At 41.7% G+C, this 16,782-nt stretch overlaps 1 protein-coding gene and 1 long non-coding RNA gene across 20 annotated transcripts in view; one reads left to right on the top strand and one right to left on the bottom strand.

Annotated features, from left to right (window-relative positions):
• PDE4D (phosphodiesterase 4D) overlaps positions 1-16,782 on the bottom strand; it is a 1,369,870-nt gene that overhangs the window by 715,563 nt on the left and 637,525 nt on the right. The gene's annotated exons all lie outside the window — the stretch shown is intronic.
• On the top strand, positions 7,095-10,718 carry LOC103547346 (uncharacterized). Its single transcript, XR_543924.2, has 3 exons — positions 7,095-7,296; positions 9,743-9,847; positions 10,554-10,718. It is a non-coding gene; the product is annotated as an uncharacterized lncRNA (long non-coding RNA).

Here is a 16,782-nt window from a genome sequence, read left to right as displayed (position 1 = left end):
TGACCTTCCAGGTCACTGTATTGGCTTATTTGTCGAGGAAGGCGGTGTCAGCTTCCTCACCAGTCTGTTAGTGTGGTTTATAACTTTTAAATATCACGTGGTATGTAGTCCTCTACCTGTATTCTTATCTCAGAAACTCATACGTTTCAGAACTAGCCCTGCTCCAAGCCCTACCCTAGACCTGCTGAACCAAAATGTCTTGGGTTGGGCTTATAAATTTGAATTGTAGCAAGCTCCTGAGATGAGTTGCACCCAAAATTTATTTGCCAACCACTACATTAGACCTTTATCTCCTCTCTCATGTTTTTTTTTAGTGAAAAATCATGCTTTTCTTTTTTTTTTCTAGTGAAGCTTTTTTTTTTTAAAGATTGGCACCTGAGCTAACAACTGTTGCCAATCTTGTTTTTTTTCTGCTTTTTCTCCCCAAATCCCCCCAGTACATAGTTGTATATTTTTTCAGTTGTGGGTCCTTCTACTTGTGGCATGTGAGACGCCACCTCAGCATGGCCTGATGAGTGGTGCCATGTCTGTGCCCAGGATCTGAACCGGTGAAACCCTGGGCTGCTGAAGTGGAGTGTGCTAACTTAACCACTCGGCCACGGGGCCGGCCCTCTCTCATTTTTTATACTAAGTCCACGGGTCAACAAAGCAGTGTTGTGTGATTCATTTGTAAGCAGTGAGGGCAGATAGAGGAGGACAGACTTCGCTGGAACATGAGGCACACACCAACTCCATTCTGTTTAGGAAACAGGTTTTCCGAGCCTCATGGCCTTGTGGCTTCCCTTCTGATTTTTCTCGGTCCAAAGACATTGTGTTGGAGAGCTGGGATGGCCCTCTCGGCAGTCACTCCAAGTTCAGAGCATTTCCCCTCATCAATAGAGTTCTCTGATGTTTTGGATTCGCCATTCTTCCTTACTGGTTCCTGAGTCTAATTCTTTGAACTAATATCTCTTTTCTTTCCCTGTCTCTACTCCTTGAAGCCTAGACTTTTTGTTTTACCACACAATTGTCTAAGCCAGAGCCGTTTGATCTCTCCTGGTGGGTGAGAAGAACCTCTTGTTTGCACAGAGCCTGTTAATACCCTGGCAGCACGTTAGCATCACCTGCGGAGCCCTAAAAAAATCCCCAAGCCCGGGCCCCATTCCAACAAATTAAATCTGGATCTGACTACGATGTATGACACGTGTGTGATAAAAGTATGGAGAACAGATGAGTTGTCATTATTCTGCTTGCACATCAAAAATTTCGAAGAACCCCTTTCCCCAAATACCCAGAAACTCTTTGCTATTCCTTTGGTATTTTTACAGCATTAAGCAGACGCTGGTTATGAATATAATTCCAACTTTTGTGAGTCTGGCCATTCTATTAATGCCTGCAAATGCTGCCCACAAGAGTGTCGTCCCACCAAAAAGTGCCCCAAGAACCTCTATAAAGAAGCCTCATGGCCAAGGACAGGTAGCACCAATACCGTCTGTCAGAACTTTAAATGGAAGCTGAATCTAGTTAACTGCCCAGGGCCTTCTCGGTTAGAAGAGTGTTCTTGCTTTTTTGGGGCACGAGAGTTGGCTGTTGCTAATCACACCATTCTCCCCCCGTTGGGAAGGAAGGGGGCTGAGATCCTGGTGTCAGTCAGATACTGTCAAGGTGATTCCTAGACTACCTACTCAGTACCTCACACCATAACTTCCAAAATTAGTAAAGAACGACCACATCTAAATTAAGCCAAAGTAACTGATATGGACCCATGTAAGCTGGGATTTAGAAGTCTTTATTGTTTTTAGGCAATTAAAAAAAATTTTCTAGTTGTGTAAGAACTTTTAAATCTGACCCTCTAGTTTTTAATTGTTGGAACAATTTTCAAATACAAATTTATAGTAAAGAAGAAAATAAAATCAAGGGAATCGAGGGAATAAAGAGAATCCCACAATAAACCATTTGCCACATTTACCCCGTGTCATTCCTATTTCCTCAGTTTCACCAAAGAGGAATGCATTTAGGATATAGTGTTACCTGCCTGGATCATAAGAATGCGCTAGCAGGTTGACCGTGTATCTCATGGGTACGTCTCTGGACTGTGCAGGTGAAGCCTCGGTGGGATTCTGTATCGAGGCCGATTTTAGTCATTAATCTACCGGCAAGAACTGTGCTTTTTCCCTTGTTGAGGAAGGGACAAAATTCACTTCTACCAAGAAGGCTTCTTTGTAGAGGTCTGTCCTGCCTTAGTTTCAGAGTCAGAAAATCAGGGTTACTCTTTCCTTTAAACTGTTAACCTATATCCTGGGGCCAGGGACCCATCTCTGCCCGGAGAGCATATGGGAGCTCCTCGATTGTGCTGGGGTACTGTTTATTATTATAAGGATAGTTTACGCTAGAGATGATGAATATTGAATAAAAATAGTATACTGCTTGAAAGGAGAGAAAGGGACTGCCCAGAAGTCGTGTGGATTCTTAGGTGATTATTTCGCTTCAGAAACTGCAAGATAATTTTAATTTCTTGGCCTGGTTAAGAATGTTCAAAAAATACAGCCTACTCTATTCTGCTGCTCGGCAATCCTCTCAATGGCCAGGAGGTGGCGCTCACTTCTCAGAAAAAAATCAGAAAGTGCGGCTGAAACGCCAGCTCCGTGGGAAACCAGAACAGGTTAACACAAAAATGTCTTTCAGTAAAGAGATCAGCCAGTTTTCACAGAGCTGCAGACAATTATCCATTAAGTACATGAGCAGTGGTATTAACATATGTATACAGTTTCTGGCAATCATAAAGCAGGATGTGGAACACTATGGTTCCTGCTCATTTTATTTGAATTTGTTTCTTCTTTAGCTGGAATAAGTAAATTAACATGCATCGATTTCTCCTTAGTGTCTGAAGTGCTGCACTGAATTTAAAATGATGATTCCTTTCTACCTGTAACTTATGAAAAAGTAGCTTGATAGAGATTGAACACCGCAGGGGGCATCTCCGCGGTCTAGTTCAGCATTTTCGACATGAGGATCACGCTTTCACTCCCACCAGTTAGCGCCACCATTCCTGTCCCCATCCACGTCTGACAGCCCCGGGGTCACTGCAGTCTCAGACCATCTGCTCTGCAGAGCCTCCAGCCTTCTTGCCATTTCTCTCCTGCCTCCATACTCCCATCAGAATTTCTGTCTTATTTAAAGAATAGAACAGTGAGAACTTCTATTTGCAATTTTGAAAAATCAGTGAATTTTCCGTTTGTACATACTTGTGAATCTGAGCAATCGTGGAAAAATCAGGAATGATTTCTACTTTGAAATCAATCATACTGACCTTGAACAAATGCTTTAAGATAGATATATTTAGCTCAAAAATGTAAATGGATTCACTTTTCATCCAGGCCTCTTTTCCTGAATACACAATGGGACAGAAGTTGACATGAGCAAGTGGTATAATAAGTGAGGAAGAATTTGGAGGAAGGTATAAAGGGGCTAAAATAGAGGTTGCAGAATGTGGAGTGAAGCTGAAGGGCTGAGGCAGGGAACTCAGGAGAAAGAAGAGAGAAGCAAAGTGACAGGGCAGAGGCGAAAGGAATCGAAACCCAGGGAAATGTAAATTTCCTCCAGAATGTCCCAAAAACTTTGTATTGTAGGACAGAACATATGATGTGGACTATATCTATGGAAAGAAGCATGATTTCCTCTGGAGAATTTTAGACTGATCAGAAAGACACCTTAGCTCTTTTTTTTTTTGTTTTTTTGAGGAAGATTAGTCATGAGCTAACTGCTGCCAATCCTCCTCTTTTTGCTGAGGAAGACTGGCCCTGAGCTAACATCCGTGGACGCCTACCACAGCATGGCTTGTCAAGTGGTGCCATGTCTGCACCCGGGATCCAAATCGGCGAACCTGAGGCCGCCGAAGCGGAACGTGCGCACTTAACCGCTGCGCTACTGGCCTGCCAGGCACCTTACCTCTTGATTTTTCACTTTTCTCTTCTATCTCATTAGCCACAACCTGCTTTTCCCACTTCTGTTCAACTGATTTCTGCGGGAGACTCCACACCCAAAACACCCAAGCCTGCTACAGATTCATTACGTCTCACATTAGCTGCATCCTCAGCAGTAAATTTAATTAGCCCCAAAGAATTCTCTCTCATCTTACCCATAATGGATGCTTCAAAACTCTGTCACTCTTTGCAAGTCCCCTGAGCTGGCAGGACCTGTACCCCAGCCTTTGAGGACTCTGCAGCCTGCTTTCCTGACCCTCAGCCACTCTCCATGAGCTCAGATTTCCGGGGAGCAGTCATTCCCAGCCCTTGCTCCCTCATAGGTGAGCCCTCTCTGGTCTCAGGCTAACCTGCCGTCCATAGAGCAGAACAAAAACTGTGAGCTCTAGACTCCCAAGGTGTTGGTTTGAATCCCACTGCTTCCACTGCCTAATTATGTGTCCCTGGGCAAGAGACATAATTTTTCCAGGACTCCATTTTCTTATCTGTAAAAATTACTGTAATAAGACAACCTCCCCGCAATGTTTTGGGGAATGCCAGCGTGGTACTTGTGAAAGGACCTTCCACACTGTTTGGCAAAAGCGTAAATTTTCTCAGATCCCTACCTGTTGACTTTAAAATTCAAGCATTTTAAGCCCAGAAAGCACGCTACGTTCCCAAGTTATCAGTTTGGGGACCAGGGTGAGGAGAGCGACCTGTGCAGACCCTGCAATTCTGTGGCCTCAGCCTTTCCTACGTCCTACCCATCACCACCTTCTCTGAAGGTCCCATTTTGTTCTCATTTTTAGGCTCTTCTGTCTTTTGCTGAGCCTAAAGTTCAAACCTTTCCCTTCTCTTCTCCCTCTACCCACCCGTTCTTGGATGGTCCTCTGCACAGGGTCATTTCAACCTTGGAGATGAGTGTGAAGTTCACTTCTCCAACCCTGAACTCCCCTCATTCCCCAGCGATCCCAAAGCACGTCTGAAGGATGGTCATAACCCTATCTAAAAATTCACAGACTCAATTTCAAGACTTTAGGAGACCCTCAAATTTAACAAGTGAAAGAAATTTTTTTCATGCTTTTTCTTCCCAAATCCCCCCAGTACATAGTTGTGTATTTTAGTTGTGGGTCCTTCTAGTTGTGGCATGTGGGATGCCGCCTCAACGTGGCCTGATGAGCAGTGCCATGTCTGCACCCAGGATCTGAACCAGCGAAACTCTGAGCCTCTGAAGCGGAGCGGGCAAACTTAACCACTCGGCCACGGGGCCGGCCCCTGAAAGAAATTTTTTAAAGCATCTAGTTTATAAAGAAAGGCATTCCTACAGACAATGGAATGTTAAGTTATCTGTTATCTTCAGCCTGAAGCACAAGCTGATAGTGTTTTGCAGACTTCTCATTAGTAGCCCCAAGAGGATCTCTCTGGCGATAACACATGCAGTAGAAGGAAAGTCAAACAGCAAGCGCTGAATCTGGCTGGAGGGAGGGAAAACCATTTCCTGGTTTTCTGCCCGGTCAGGCTTCTGTGCTCCAATTAAACCTGGACCCTAAGTAATATTTCTTAATTCCTTTGCTGATAGGCCTGCTTATCTCCTCTACACTTGTAGGGTAGCTGCTAAGATTGTCTCTGATTTATTTCCAAGCACTTAATTCCTATATATAAGTGATGATTTTCTGGACATTTACTGCTGGCCCAAGGGCTGTTGTTCTTGTTGTTAAACCTGTCATTCTTGTCTTCCTCAGAACCATCAGAGAGTTTTGGCAAAGATTGCTAAGAGGTCAACTTTGTGTCGGTTCAGGTCTCTCCTATAGTCATGCCACCAACAATTGTTGGGGTCTCTTTGTTATATGTCTTTGAGGCACTGACTCCTCCTGTAAGACTGAAAGGCAGATGTCTGTGTGTGTACAGACTACAGATGCTAATGATCACCAACCTTCATTAACTGTAATGTTTCCTCCCCAACTAATTTCCCTTTGCCATCCAACTTGTACATTCATACGTGTGTATACAAACACACACACACACACACATAAATGTGCCTGTCGTTGGTGACTTTTTGCCCAGGGAATGAAAATCTATTTTAATAATAATTCAATCAGGCAGATTTATTTTCTAATAACAGACAACTACAAAAGGAATTCCTAAGCCAATAAGAAATTATTTTCAAGCCTTCCAGCTTTCCTTTTTCTTTACCATGGCAAGAACATTAGACTAAGAGTCTAGCAAGGGGAAAATGCTGCCTTTACAAAAGCAATGTGGACAAACAGCAGACTTGTGCCAGGAAACTCATCAATAAAATCCAATGGCAGGTCTTTCGAAGTTGCCAGTGCTGGGTCCCTCACTGTCTGGGCAGGGTGATCTGCTCTTCCCAGGCCCAACTCAACTCCTGGGCCTTTCCCTCTATGTCTGACTGCAACCATCATCTTGGCCTCAGGGCGGCACTGTCGGTCCCTTAATGCATCTAAGGCACAGCTGAAATATTTAAACATTACGTCTAAAATTTTGCAATAGAACAAAATAGAAAAATAACTCCAGATAACATAAAACTAGATATTCTGGCCCCAAATTAACGTAAGAGATTCACACCCCCTAGGAACAGGAGGTCATTTAGTTACTGGATTCAGAAAATAATTAAATAAATGTGAGACTTGGAGAAATGGTTGATGACACTTTTCTCCTTTTCTGGGTCTGGTCCTTATTTCCTCCTTCTTCCTTCCTGACACCAGGAAGTGGCAAATTAGGGACCCATGGGCCAAATCCACCCTGCTGTCTGTTTTTGTAAATAAAGTTACATTGGACCCCAGCCATGCTCATTTGTTTATACATTGTCTGTGGCTGCTTTCATTCTGCACCAGAGTGGGGTAGTTGCTACAGAAACCGTATGTCTCACGAAGCCTAAAATATTTACTATCGGCCCTTTCCAGAACAAGTTTGCCAACTCCTGCAGTCGATCTATAGTATTTTTCAACAAGGGTTGCAGAGGTGACCACGTTGGATACAAGGAACTTCGATATGTCAGGTCAGCCAGGAGGGGTGCCAGCTTCTTAAAACACATGTCTGGACTATGATGAAATTATCATCTGCCTGCCATTTCTGGTGAGTCATATGCAGGCAAATGATACCAATAAAGGAAGCCTTGGACGCATATCCAGAGACTATAAAGTATTAGACACGAACCTTGGGGAGACATGAGTGGTGTTTTCATCTCTGCTTCCAGTTGAGAGTTGTTCCGATGAAAGAAAAGCCCAGATCTCCTGCCACGCAAGGGGCCTGGCTGCAGGCACGATGCTTTGGGCCCTCGGCTGTGGACAGGCTGCACTTTACAACACTGGAAAGCCTACATTTTCTCAGAGACGTAATTCCCCATCAGATCACAAGAGTTCAAAGCTGAAACGTGGTAAGGAGGAGAAAAAATGTTCAGATAAATGGGAAAAATGGAGGGCTTTGTGGCAGAGAGAGAGAGAGAAATTAGAAAAACAAGAAGCGTGGTAAGAGACACGCACTAGTGTGAGGAAGGACAGGAGAGGTGGCTAAGAAGAGCACAGACAGTCTCCCGTGGTACATAGTTTTTTCAGAGAAAATAAAAATTAAACACTGACTTTATTTTCTAAGCAATGGATTACAAATCTCTTTCTTCTTCTATTACATATTTTTGCATAGGGTCTGGCTAATAACACAAATGAGAGATTTTAGCCCAGTAACACAACAAATATCGAGGAAATCCATGGGGAAGTTCTCTGTGTGAGGGAGGAGAGATCTGTGCAGGAAGAGTAACCAAAAGAACAGAATAAGAGGTGAGAGGGGCCTCCCAGGGAACTGAGAGAAGCTGAGCAAGTGACTCAGGCTGTGAGGACAGGAGAGCCGACAGGGGACCTCAAACAGGAAACTCTCATGCTTTCTCCAAAGGGGGAAAGATCCCTCTGTGTAAGGATACCACAGGTGACTTTGGTACCGATCCCTGAAAACGTGTCAGAAGTGACTCATCTGCAGATGGGTTTTGAACAGGAGAGGGTGAAGTGGAGCTCTGGGGGAGCCAGCACGATTCAGAACAACTTACGAGTGTGCAGTGTGTTGTGTAGCACAGCAGTTATGTTTGTAGCCTCTGGAGCTAGAATGTTGGGATCTGAGTTGGTTCTCCCACTTCCTAGCTGTGTGACCCTGGGCAAGTTGCTTAACTTCTCTCTTCCTTAGTTTTTCTTGGTTGTCAAATGGGCATACTAATAGGAACCTGGGAATGAGGTTGTTGTAAGGATTAAATGAGTTAATACATATAAAGAACTTAGAACAGAGCCTGGCTCAGGTGGGTGCTATGCCATCATCAGCTTTTATCATTGATACAACCATCAGATCAGTGGCCAGGAGAACACTGCAGACCTGGATGGAACTGAGTTTCCACAAAGCATTTCACAGACTCTGACGTGATATAACTGAGGCGAGACTGAAAAGGTGGTCTGAATGACAGCACAGATAAAAAGATCTGGGGCTGGCCTGGTGGCATAATGGTTAAGTTCATTTGCTCTGCTTCAGTGGTCTGGGGTTCGTGGTTCGGATCCTGGGCATGGACCTACACACCGCTCATCAAGCCATGCTGTGGTGGCGTCCCACGTACAAAATAGAGGAAGATTGGCACAGATGTTAGCTCAGCGACAGTCTTCCTCACCAAAAGAAAAAAAGAAAAAGAAAAAGAAGACGACCCATATCTGGTTACATGATTACAATTTCACTTCAACTTAATGAAACCTCTCTAATTTCAAGTCTTATGATTGTCCTCAGCCTTGTCCTGTTCAACATTTTTTATCCATGAGACCTGAAATTATTTTATTGTGAAAATTGTAAAATATTGCGAAATAGTCCAATCGTACAAAAATAACTTTCAACATTTAGAACTGACAAAATACAGAAATGTCATACGTAAAGCACTAGTGGTTTCTCTCTTACTGAATATATTCAAATAAAGGCTGAGAGATCTCTCAGTAATGGGATCACCAAATGTCATATGAGGCACCTGTTGAGATAAACCTCAAACGTTTTGTTCACTCTTTCAATTCATTCAAATGTTTATTAAGTATTCAATATACGTTAGGCGCTGTCCTAGGTGCTTGCAATTTATTGAAACAAAGCAAATAATCTATCTTTGTGGAACTTACATTCAGGTGGGATGCTTGGAAACCAGAAGAGTCTATGAATCATGAGATCTTGGTGTCATTTTGAGATTTGCCACTAACTGTGCATGAACTTGATAAGCTCACTAATTTTTTCTCGTCTGTAAAATGGTGATAAAATACCATCATGTCATAGCATGGTTTAGGGTCATTCGTCCAATCAACAAGTATTTATTATTTTGTGCAAGGCTCTTGAGAGAAGATGGATAAGACAAGGTTCCTGCCCTTATGGAATTTCTATGTTTTATTATCAGAAAGATAAAACCAGATAGTTATTAACATTATTGTTTAGATATTAATGTAAGCTGTGACTAGTATATCCAATAATATAAACATGGCTCCTGAGTCTTTGGCAGGCTTCTTGGGGATATTCCTAAGCTGTACACCAACGTCATAGCCAGCACTTCTGCTGGTATGTGCATGGACGCTGTGCTCCACACTCAAGAGAGTTAGGGAAGAAAGCCTAGGTTTTCCATAGAACCTAGAAGGATTTCCTTCCTAAGAAATATCCAGTGTTGCTGCCAAACACTTTCTCCTCCTACGTGGAGGCTTGAGTCAGGAGGTACTATGGGTGAGTGAAGTTACGCTCCACGTCACCAGAACCTGAGCATGCACGTTTTGAAATGCATTTCCAAACAGATGTTCCCAGATCCACAACATGGCAAGCAAGAAGCACAGTGAAGCTTGGTCCCTGGAGGGGGAGCCAACACTAACTGGCAGAGGGCACTTTCCTCTCAAAGAGGGGTAAGTGATCAGAAGACAAGTCATTCCTCAAGTTCGAATCTGTTCTCTCCACCTGCTCATCCACGCCCACTCTCTGGTAACAATGGAAGCCACACCCCCATTCCTCACGTGTGTTCCACAGGTGGCAGCCTGTGTACAGCTCCACCTGCTCCTGCTCCTGCTCTCTCGGGAGGGGATCCGGAAGGTAATATGCAGGGTGCCTACGTTGTCAGCTGAAGGAAACATGAATTTACTCGGAAGCTAAGAGTGGCTGCATAAGCTCGAAAGATTACATGGGATGGGTTCTTCTCCTTCATTTAGGCCACATATATTTTCCAGTATATAGGGAGAGAAGAGGGATCCTTTCATTCTTTATTCATCCAACAAATATTTACTGAGGACCTACCGTGTGTGGGGTAGTGTCCTATGTATTAGGAATACAACAAAGAACAATCCAAAGTCCCCATGACAGTGGTAGGGGGAGGGCTGGGAAGACACACAATAAACACTTTGATGCGTGTCAAGTTCCGGCTGGGTCAGCATTAGGGACTGAACTGTGTCCTAGTCTCAAATCCATATGTTGCAGCTCTAACCTTCAATGTGACTGTATTTGGATATGAGGTTTTTAGGAGGTAATTAAAGTTAAATGAGGTCATAAGGGTGGGGTCTTAATCTGATGGGTAATCTGATAGTGCCCTCTGTCTTTCTCTCTCCTTCTCTCCCCAAGTGCATGCACTGAGAAAAGCCCATGTGAGGACACAGTGAGAAGGTGGCCGTCTACAAGCCAGGAGGAGAGCTCTCACCAGAATCTGACCATGCTGGTCCTCTCACCTTAGACTTCCAGCCTCCAGAAACTGTGAGAAAATAAAAGTCTATTGCTTAAGCAGCCCAATCTATGGCACTTTATTATGGCAGCACAAGCAGACTAAGACAGTCAGGCAGTAATAAGTGCTCAGTGTTAAAAGCAAACAGGTAAAAGGACAGAAAGAGTTGACAGAGAAGGGTTAGGGGAGCCCTATGAGGAAGAGACTTTGAGCAGAGAGCTGAAAGAAGCTAAGATTCATTCAAAGGCAGCTCCTCGTCTCAGGTTTGAGAATGGTAACAATCAGGATATGACAGGGCTTGTCTTTAGAAGCAAATGAGCTGCCCATCAGAATATGTTTTTGCAAATACACTGTTCTCTTGCAGCAGGGAAATATGTAACTGATGATTACCTAGCTGTGTGAGCTCGGGCAAGTGCCTTAAGCCCCATATTTCCTGGGCTATGAAATGGGAATAATAACCATCTTTACCTCATTGGGTTTTTGGGAGGTTTAAATGAGTTAACACATGTGAAGAATTTCTGACATACAGTCAGCGTTCAGCAAACACTGGCTATTATTACGAATCATTATTACTACTATCTACTATTATAAGAACAACTACTGCTATCATTATTATTATTAGAAAGCCATAGATAGAATGCTAGAAATTTCAGCAATGATATCTTTCAGTAAAATCTTCTCTGAGCATTTTAGCCCTGATGATCTCTGGGAAATTAACTTTGCTTGTCTGTCTCCTTCACCTTCGTGGGAAGAGCCAAACCAATGATGAAGTGTCATATGCCATGACATGAGAAGTCCTCTACATGATTTCGAAGGCGTCAATGAACGACTTTCTCCTGATGAAACAAATTCTCTCTGTTCACTGATATTAGAACACTCTTGGGAAACTGTTCCGGCCCTCACATTCCTCATAGGTCAGACTGTGGGTGAAACATCCATTTTAGCACCAAAAACTATTAGCAGGATGAAGACATTCCCTGAGGTGCCCCTGGAGGAGAGCAAGAGTGAGAAGAGGGGAAAAAATAAAAAAGAACACAAGAAAGAGAGAGGCAGGAGTGAAGGAGAAGAATTGAAAAGAAAGAGGTGGCTATAGGGAGACTGTAAGGGCCGTTAGGAATTTACTGCTGACTCCATCGTTGACACAGGCAGTCAACTGGAACTGGAGAAAGGGATTATGTGGGCAGACATTGTCCGCTCGGATCCATTCTTATCTCCTATTGGTGGGTATCTGAAGACATTACTCTGTACAAAGTCTGAGTGCATTAAAATGAGTAAATAATATTGACAAATGTTTTCATCTAGGCTTTGCTTTTATGGGGCATCTTTACAATTACATAAAGTGAAGTGAAATTGTTCTGAACCTGCCAGACTGTAAGTTTCCTAAGGGCAGAATGTGTGCCTGTGGTTTCCTTCTGAGCATTCCTTCCTTCTCAAGGCCTGGTGAAACTGAGCGCATGCAAGTTGGTGAATAGGTGGGCAGCTTTTTGCATGTGCTTTTCCAAAGGCTTCCAAATCCACTCATTTCTATAGACTTCTGCTTCTTTTCTCCCAGTCTTCTAGAAGATTATTTTACTTTTCATATGTCGTCATCAGAATGTTATGCACTGCAGAGCTGCCTGTCAAGCAGGCCTGTTACTCATGAATACTGACTTTATCCTTACATTTTCAGAGTTGTTCTCCTTGATTTTTTATACTGTTCTGTGGAACCCGGGTGGTCTACACATCATTTCATTTTGCTTTTTTGGGGAAAATTTGGTGTTATGTAAAATATTGCTGTGGTAGCAGGTATGACTACAGAATCTTTCTCACTAGTATAATTACACTGGGATCAAATGAAAACCTGAGGGGAGAAAAGATTTTTTTAAGTGAGATCCTTTAGCAAGAATATCTGGACAGTAGCTCGCTTTCCCCTCAATAGCTATGAAATTAGGGTGGGAGTGGAGGTGGTAAAAAAGAACCAAGAATTAGAAAGTTATAAAGCAAGTGCATGCAAATTAGAACCACAGTAGAATGTGTTGATTTCTGTTTGAGGCAGTTTCCCCAGAGGCAAGAGTGATGTTTTGAAATGACCACTGGATTTATAATCAGAATATATGTGTTCATTTTCTGCTACTGTCACATACGAGTGGTTTTACCTTCAACAGTCATTTGACCTTGAACAGTTCCTTGGCCTGTCAGAATGGCAATGACCTTGTATGTAAAATGACAACGAGTACATCTGCATCCCACAGGGGATGATAAGGATGCTTTGTGAATAATCACTCAATATTTAAATACCTTTTCCAGTGTTTATATCTATATTTCATGTTCTTGCCTTTTCCCATTTTCTAAAATCTCTCATACAATGTTATTATTTCTTAGCATGGGTATCTTTGACCCTCTGTCCACTTCTGTCATTTATTATTTGTTCATTTATTCAATTATTATTATGGGCTGCTCTGCTAGGTGCATGAATAGATACTCTCCACAAGGTATCCCCAAAAGATGACAGGTCAGCTCAGAGGAGGGTAACGTTTTCTGAGCTTCAGACACCTCACATTTTCCTTTCATTTTTGTCCTATTCTTGACATTTAGAGAAAGGAAACTGACTGGATGCTAAATGTTGAAGGAATCAGATGGAGCTTGTTACAGGCAATTTCGGCTTCTAAGGAGGAAGTTTCACGAAATCTTCTCACCCCACTTTCAGATGGGGCTCTTGTGTTCCCTGGAGAGTAATCATGTGACCAGCTAGCAATCAATGATGTCAGTAGAAAATTCTTTCCTTCCTCTGACAAGAGCATGCAGAAAAAGTCTAATGGGACATTGTAGTTCTTTCCTTAAAAAAAAAAAAAATCATTCCTATGGGTTTCTTCCTACTGGCTCAGTAGTGCTCAGCTCCCAATATATATCTATATCTTACTCAACGTATTAAATTAACATTGAAATATTAAGTTTAAATTTGTGTTTAATGTTTCAGTGAGAGATAACCACTCTAATAATTTGGTTAGAGATTATAGTAATTTATAAAACACACCAAGAACATCTAAACTGCCATTCTCCAGTACTGAATCTAATTTTTAGCAAAGGAAGTAAATAAAAATTAGTGTTTGCCTAAAATACAAAACTGAAAAGGAAAATGACATGATTAAACCCTCATATTGTGCTAAATCAGTTAGTGATGCTTAAAAGGACAATAACTCCATTTTGAACAGATCATGGTTTGCTTATTTATCTATTAAAAATGTCTCACTTTTAAACTGAGACATCTATTTACACACTTAAATATAACAAATATTGTACATTTTGTTTATCAAATTTATAAATTATATCATTAAATTTCTTTATATTATTACTTAATTTTTTGGATCTGTACAATTTTGAAGAAGTAAGCTAAAATACATCAATATGATTATATATTTTGAATAGTTTCCTTACATTTCCAATACATTTTGTTTTATAGTTTTAATTGCTGTATTGCTTAGCACATATACATTTTGGGATAATTTTAACTTCATCAATTGTATCCAGGGGTGTGCTAGAAAATGGTTAACAACCAGCTCTGAGGGAGGGCAACCCTGATTTGTATCATCTGTCAGTTTCCATGGTGTCAATAATCACACCATGGCCAATTTCTGTATGATGTTATAGACCACAGAGTTGGGGAAAAAATGCTAACAATAGACTCTCACAAACTGGTACCAGCCAACTTCCGAACACCAAGGATTTGATCTTTTCTCGTGATGTAAATTCCCTCTGTATCCTGTGGGCGTTTAAGCTTTACATCTTACCTTATCTAGTGTTAATAGTGTTGCTTCTGCATTATTTGGTTCACATTTGCTTTATACATCTTTGCCTATTTCTTCATTTCCAATCTACATAAATACATTTTAAGTATGTTTCCCGTAAACTGTTTTGTATGTGCGTGTGTTTTGGAGCGAAGTCTTGTGTACTAGCTTGTTTGTCTGTTAATCCAATCTGATACTGAGTAGGAAAAATTGGTCCATTCAGATACAACATAATAGCATCTTACTTAATTTTTGCTGTTTATCTTATTGGAAAGGGAATATATCACCAAACTTTATATTCAAAGAATTAGAGATAGGGAAACACTTTTATGAACATCCGAATAAATGCAGACAACTCCCTCTATTGAAACAAACATATTTTTATGATCTTGATGAGCAGAACTATTGCATTATATTTCCTAATTTTATTTTGTGTATTCGTTACACGCTAAGATAGACAGATGATGGATAGATAAATAGATAGAAAGATAGGTAGGTAGACCTCTATTGAGACTATTGATTGAGGGTCATGATTTTATGTTAGAGTATTTATTATATTTGAATTTTGTAGATTTCATTTCATTTGTATTTTATATCACCTCCTCCTTTTCTAAGAAAAACCAATGTGATATTTTAGATGTTAAAAAAAATGAGAGTAGAGAGGTAAAGAGTAGACTGAATAAAATGCTGAGCTTTAGCATATTTAATAACTGAGCCAATGTGATATTTAAAATGTTGCTGTTAAATAGGTTGGTTTGTTCTCACTCCGACTCAAAGACTTCCCCCAAATAAGATATTTGCAAGGACTACTGAAATTATAGCTGGCCCAGGTTTGCATGGAATCCAGTCTGGGCATACATGGACTCTTCAGCTTCTGCTGTGGGCCTGAAACTGTGCAGGCCCTCAGTGAATGTTTGTCAGTTGACTGCTTGGCAGCTGCAAGTATCACGGTCAAGGTATAGCAATTGTCTCAGACTATGGCCCTCTCATTGTCACCATGGTCCCAAAGTGGCTGCTCGGCATTGGGGATGGAAAATGCTTTCCTCAGCTGGAAATCCTGGACTGGTCTAATTACCATTTTTCCTAATGTCCTTGTCACCTAAAAGAGTTATGTCTTGGGTTTACCGAATGGGCAACTGCCCTTACAAATGAGTGTTTTTAACAAAGCATGCTTGATTTTCTTTAGCTATAAAGTCGCTGTGTCTTCCGCTCTTTTCCAGACCAGCTGAAGCGCCATCAGAGTTGAACTGTTCTATCCTGCATCCTCTCTCGACTCAGCCCCAGCGGTTCTCAGAGCTTTCCAAAAGTGTTCCATTTCTCAGCCAAGACTAATAAAATCAAACTCGTGTCTCTCGCACCACTGTTTAATGCCTTCCTGTATAATTTTCTAATTTGTAGACTCCAGCCAAGGGCTGATAAAGCAATTTCCCCCACTTTTTATGATTTCCTGATTATAATGCTTCCTTTTTTCCCATTATTTGAAAAACAACATTAGCAATGATGCTTTTACTTTATCTCCAACTGCCAGCAAAAAGCAAGAATGGAGGGAAGGACAGAAGCTTGTCCAGCCTGGAGAGGGGTGGCCCAGTTTGTGGCTCCTTATTTTCCCCAGAGGCCCCTTTAAAAGGGCTTAAGCTACCTCTTGAACTCCTATCCACCATTCAACACTAGAACTTTCTATATGCACTTTTCTGTCCTTAGTTCATGACCATGTGATTTATTTTCACTCCAGGAATGATTAACATTAGAAACTTTTGAGTAAGAGTCTATGGACACCAAGTGGATGAAAAGATGTTTCAGTAAGAAGCTGATAATATAGTAAAATATCAGTATCTAAGCCTTTAGTCACAATATGCTAAAATGTAAATTAAGGTAATGACGTAAAGTAGTATAAGCTGCCTCTCAAATTTGTATCTCTTGCTCTGATTTCTCCACCAAACTCCATACTTACATAGACAACCCCTAACTTAACTTTCTAGTAGGCATCTCAATCTTGACATGGGCAAGACAAAGTACCTATCATTTCCCCCAATCTTTTCTTCTCTTAATTTCCCTGTCTCGGTAAATGGCACCTCCAGCTATACCTTAAGCCGGAAACCCAGGAGTACACCTCATCCATCTCCATCCTTCTCCCATATTTAAACCATCAGCAAGATTCTAAAAGCTGGAAGGTCAAAGTGTGTTTTGACTATCTGTCTGCTTTCACATCCCTCCGACTCCTCCCAGCCCAAGCCACCAATATCTTTTGCCAGCACTACTGAAATGGCCCCTACTCTCCCTGCTTCCCTTCTTGCCCATTTGCATTCGATTCTCCTTAAAGCAGATAAAGAGGTTTTTCCAAGTGTAAATCAGCTCATGCCTTTCTGCT

This window comes from Equus przewalskii, chromosome 20, assembly GCF_037783145.1.
Source record: "Equus przewalskii isolate Varuska chromosome 20, EquPr2, whole genome shotgun sequence".
NCBI lineage: Eukaryota > Metazoa > Chordata > Mammalia > Perissodactyla > Equidae > Equus > Equus przewalskii.
Note: the sequence above shows the minus strand (reverse complement) of the source record. Positions and strands in the feature narration are given on the sequence as shown.